Source organism: Pyrus communis, chromosome 2 (assembly GCF_041283825.1).
Source record: "Pyrus communis isolate YQ-2024b chromosome 2, ASM4128382v1, whole genome shotgun sequence".
In the NCBI taxonomy this organism is placed as follows: domain Eukaryota; kingdom Viridiplantae; phylum Streptophyta; class Magnoliopsida; order Rosales; family Rosaceae; genus Pyrus; species Pyrus communis.
Genome location: NC_142566.1, coordinates 17376949 through 17382948, shown reverse-complemented (window position 1 = coordinate 17382948; position 6000 = coordinate 17376949).

Genomic DNA, 6000 nt, shown 5'->3' with positions numbered 1-6000 from the left:
TCGCTGTTTTAAGGTGTTTTTAAGTGTTTTAGTGTGTTTTGTTTTATAACTCCGAAAATCACATAAAAATTTGAAGAAAATGTTTTGAAAAGCCTAAAAAGAGTGTTTTGAGTCATTTTTGTGTGTTTGTGTCTTAGGGTACCTTCCAACACAATGATAAGGATTTGGTTTATAATTGCATGACGGTTAGAAAGAGTTATGAACATAGAGAAAAGTTTGATTTACTCTTGGTAAATGCTTGGTTATGGTTATAATGTATGACTTCACATGCAATCATAAAAGAAAAAAAAAAAAAAAAAAAAATTCGTTTTTGTAACATGCTTGAAGGAAGGAACTCAAACAAACACTACAACCCTGAGAGACTTGAGCCTATAACGTTCTTTGGAGAGTTATTTTCTGTGATTTCTTGTTTTCTAAAGTCGTTGCATGATCTCATTATTCTTGCTTGGTTGCTAATTAGAAGGTGTTTCATCACTTAGTTCCAAATGCTAGAACTTGCATCCATTCCATTCAAAGCATGATTGCATAATATATATCAAGATGAAGTGTGTAGTGAAGCCATCAACCAAATAGCCAACCCATGCACTATATATTGTAGGTCATAATCCCCATTGAGCCATCGTTAGCCTTTGTTATTTGTTTATCCATATCATCCCTACCTAGCCTAGATTAGGACCACCCATACCCTTGTTCTTGAAGCATAGTAAGCATGATTTAGAGGGAATCCTTTCGATTATGCAAAACAACAAGTGTGGGGGAATTTGTGTGTGTGTGTTGATATGCCACAAAAAAAAAAAAAAAAAAAAAAAAAAGGCATGAGTGAGAATAAAAAGAAAAAAAAAAAAAAAAAAAAAAAAAATTCGTGGAAAAAGAGTATGAAATAAGTGAAAATAAGCTCACATGTTTATGGTAGTTGAAGAAAGGGTCCAAAACGTTGAATATGGCCCTAAGAGTTGTGTGAATTTTCCCCTTGTGTGTCTAAGTGAGTTTCTGCAATCACGAGTGATTCTAAGTGTCAAATTTCATTACTTTGCTTGTTATTGCCTAAAGAACGTTTGTTATCCTTACCTTTCATTGTTAGCCAATCACCCTTAACCCGTTACAACCCTTATGCTTCAATCTTGATCATTATGTTTTCAATAATGTGGAGTTTGGAATTGATGTAAGCATATGGTGTCCCTGGTTCTCGCATCTAATTAGTAGCATTCCTTTCATGAGATCATATTCATATACATTCCAGAAAATGCTTTCTTTGATATAACATATGTGAGTGTTAGAATTCATATTTACATCAATCTTCTCACATATAACTAGTGTAGGGTGTGTAGTCAGAAAATCTGTGTGAAAAACAAGTGCATATCTTGTAAGGATTTGAGCAAATTCTCTAAGGCATGTTACTACATTTTAAATGTGTTTTAAATGCTTAATTGTGAACTAGTATGTGGTGACTATGATTAAGAATGTACTTAAGTGTAAAGATGGCTAAAATCTGTGGGATTAATGATTTTTAACTTGTCATGTGCATTGGAAATCCGTGAGACGATTGTTGGAAGGTGTAGGTTGTGTTTTGTTCGTTTTGTTTTGTTTTTGGTTTCTTTTGTTTTGTTTTGCTCGAGGACTAGCAAAAGCTAAGTGTGGGGGTATTTGATAGGAGCATATTCATGCGACTTAAATGGCTTGTTCTCGTGCATTTACGTTATGTTTCTTTAGTTATTTTAGTACTTTAAGCTATTTTCGTGTGTTTATAGGTCCAAAGGGCTAAAGGAGCAAAAAGATGCATTTTGGAGACTTTTGGAGCACTTTTGGGCTAAGGATGGATAGCTTATGGTTGGAGCCAAAGTGTTGGACGAAATTGAAGACCTAATTGAAGACCAAAGTGTTGGAACCTTGTTCTCTTTAGTTTTAGGACATTTAAAACCTTTCCTAATCCCAATCATGCCATGCATAACACACATCCATTCTAACACATTGTCATTGCACATGCATTTCCTTCATTAGTTAATTCACATGCTCCATACTTATCATCACCACTCATTACTTATCACATATCATCACCACTTATCACTTATCATTCACCACTTATCATATCATACATTCATTTATCACTTATCATAATCATTCACTTATCACTTAACATATCATACACTTATCACTTATCACTCATAATCACCTACAACATCCACCTACTTCACCTACAACATCCACCTAATTCACCTACAACATCCACCTACTTCACCTACAACATCCACCTACTTCACCTACAAATGACATAGCCATATGTTCCCTCCACTACTCCTATAAATACCCTTGCATTCATTCATTCAATTCACATCTCATTTCATACACAACACACCACAAACACTTCCATTCCTTCTCTTTGCCGTGAGTTCCCTTGTAATCCAAACACCATTTTTCCATTTCCCTATTAATCCAAACACCACTCCCCAAACCATTCACACCATCAAACTATCCTTAGACCTTGTGCTACAACAACGAGGAAGAGAAGAGTGCCTAAACGTTCATACAATTCAAGTTTGAGTTGTTGGAATGTTTAGGTGTTTCTTTGATTTCAATGTTTAAATTCAATTCTCTTTGTTTGTACGTATGAGGAATGGAAGAGAAGAGTGCCTAAACGTTCATACAATTCAAGTTTGAGTTGTTGGAATGTTTAGGTATTTCTTTGATTTCAATGTTATAATAAACTAAACCCCCTTTAGCTAGGGGGTGATTCGAAATATATGTTTATGCTTGCATTTTGATTTGATTAATTCTAATTGCGTTTCATAAGTTGTGGTTCAATTTGTTTAACCGTTTGATTGATAACTTATTTATGAATGTTTATTAAGAATGCGCGCTTAATTTTCATGCATCAATATGACGCTAGAATATAAGTGAGTTTCACCTAATAGTTACGAACTTATATTCACAAGTAGTGGAGGTTGCTTATAAACAATCGCGTTAAATAAATTCTTGGCATAAGTTTCATGCGTATTCCATAGTAACGAATGCCTCGTCAAGGTTTATATTCGTTATGTATTTGTTTACCAATATGTTTGCAAACGCTATCCAAAACTTGACAAAGAAAAGCCGAATGCTTTAATTTCCGGACTTAGTTCTACAATCCCATAGATTGTCTTTAATGGCTTGTAGATGTAACTAAGTAGTCTCATCCTCACAATCTTCCTATTGATAATGTATCATTGGAAGAATATGTTAGATAAGTCTAACATGAGAAGGACAACACTTTTAATGTCATAATTCTTCAAATACAAATTGTTGTATGAAGAAATAAGAGTTGCTTTGAACAACCCTTAATCAACACAAACTTTAGTGCTTGTTTCTTTGTTACATAAACAAGGAACTTTTGAAGTAAGCACAAGGGCATGGACGCTTTATGTGCCATGATTCTTCACTTACAAATTGTTGTATGAAGAAATGAGAGTTTCCTTGAACAACTCTTGAAAGTTTGTAATTATGTTTAGAACATAATGGTTGGTTGACAAAAATAGTCCATCAACATGGACTTATGATGATTTTTGAATCATTGAGTGTTGAAATGTTAAACCACTTAACGAGACGGAAACGAGGCAAGGACTTAACCTTTGTGTCCCTATCCTAATGGTTCACTAAGTTTATTGTAAACTATATAGTGAACAATAACCGCACGCTCTCCAAATCGTTTGATGTGTATAACACATTTGAAATAAGTTTCAAGAGAGATAGTGGGAGTTTAGGGACCATGACTATTGTAGTCAAAAGGGAAGTCAAATGAAGAAGGCAAAATAACTCCAAGGGAACAAACTTTCTTTATGAAAGGATGGACATTGGAAGGGGTATTTGCAAGAAATGTCTTGCAAGTGTCAAGAACACACCTTTTTAAGGTGTTGTAAAATGTTCTTGAAAAGTTCATAACAGTTGGTTCTTCTACTTGAATGCATGATTCTGTATTAGTAACTATGTTTTACAATTGTTGTAAAAGTGTGCTAATAAGAAGTAGAAGATTAATGAGAGAAGAGAAAGTACTTCACATTCCAAACGTGAATCGAATATAGATCTCTGCGAAAGCGGATTGCACTTACTTCCTCATATGAACTACCAAAGAAATTGGAAAAACCAAAGATTGTCTTTACGTCCCAATTTTAAAGGAACATAATTCCGTCACAGTTGTAGAGATGGATGAATGTTTTGTTTGACAAAACATTGTTCTTTATTAATGAATGATTAGATTATGGTAATCTAATTAATTGTCTCTGTAGTAGAGATGATGTGGTAGTGTTAACTGTTTAAGAATATAACGATGCTTAAAACCCAAAAGGTTGCAAGGTAGTGACTAATCCCAACTGAGTTGTGATACCTCTAAAACATAAGTTACGAGTTGGTCATAGATGGATGCTTTGGATCGTTAGATCCGGATCCAATACCTTCTTGTTAAAATTGTATAGAGGCGAAATGTTCGAATCTTTATTCTTTTGGAAAGAAGAAAGAATCACAAAGTTGTTGAGGTTAATTCACTTAGACGTTAGTGGCACTTGTCCACAACATAATACTACTCATGTTGTATGACATTCACCGAAGATCACTCTCGGTTGGACTATAGTTTATTTTGAATAAACACAAGTCCGAATACTTTGCAAAAGGTTTCAAAGAATTCAAGAAATGTAAGTAGATGAGTAAGACGTCTAAAGTATTTACCTCCTTAGATTTGATCCAAGGAAAAAGTAACACTTTAGATTAATTTCCTTGAAAATATCAAAGAAAGTAGCATCGTAAGATAATGAATTTCTCCATTAGGAGAAGAATGAACATAAATAAGATTTTGTTCATTGGACATTATCAATTACCCATATATATATGATATATACTTCTAAGACATGTTAGTTGTAGAGATCCATCCATCATGGATCTTAGCAAGCTAGTGGGAGCTATAAGCGTCTTATGAGAAAAGATCAATTGTTTGATTTCTCATAAAGATGTAAATGAATCTTTTGTTTACTAGGTTTACAAAAGATTAGTGGGAGTTGATCACATTCCTAAATTTGAATATATATACATGATATATATTAATTTTGAAAATGAAAGGAATTCTTCATCGTTAAAGTTATGACTTTAAATATTCTATAATGATAGAATGTATATGGGAGACATAGTCTATATACATGGGATGGAAATCTATAATGATAGATTTCAAGATATAATTGGATTATATCAATCCCTAAAATAGACAAGAGATGCTAGGAAGTTTCTCATATGATGATAAACTTCAATTAGAATGACAATTCTAGTGAGACTAGGAAGTTGTTCTTCTCAAAGGGAATGTACCCTTTGACTCCCAAAGAAATAATGCGTAAATAGAATCCTTTATGCATATGCAGAAAGGTGATTTATGTATTTCATATTGTATGAAAACATTGATATAAGTTGTACCTAGAACGGTACAAGATGATATCAGTGCAAGCCCAGGATCAGAACCATGGCAACTGTCAAGTGAATCCTTAGGTATTTAAGAAATACTAAGGATGGATTCCTCAAGAATGAGGAAGAATTAGAGTAACGTAATGGAAGCGTAAATGTATTAGATTATGAATCTAATCCATCATAGAATATCTCTTCATTATGAATGAAGTGATAATGAGATATCTCTTTATTATGACTAAAGAGATATTTGGGTGGAAACGTTAAAAGTAATGACTTTAATGTGTTCCATCATGTATGCAAAATATATTGCCATATAGAAGCTTACAACATTGTTGTTTGGATGGGAAAGTTCATTTATGAACTCTCCATTCGGTTCCAACCAGAAAGTGTATGACACTAATGGGGCGATAGCTCAAGCCAGGGAATCAAGGTTTCATCAAGGTTCGAACTCAAATGAGAGACTGAACCACATGATTGAGAATCATGTATAATGGTGACGTCGTTATTCTCAAGGTTGCTTCTATGGATAACATATAGATATCCATTGTCTAGGCCTACTACTCAGCCATTTATGAAATGACTACA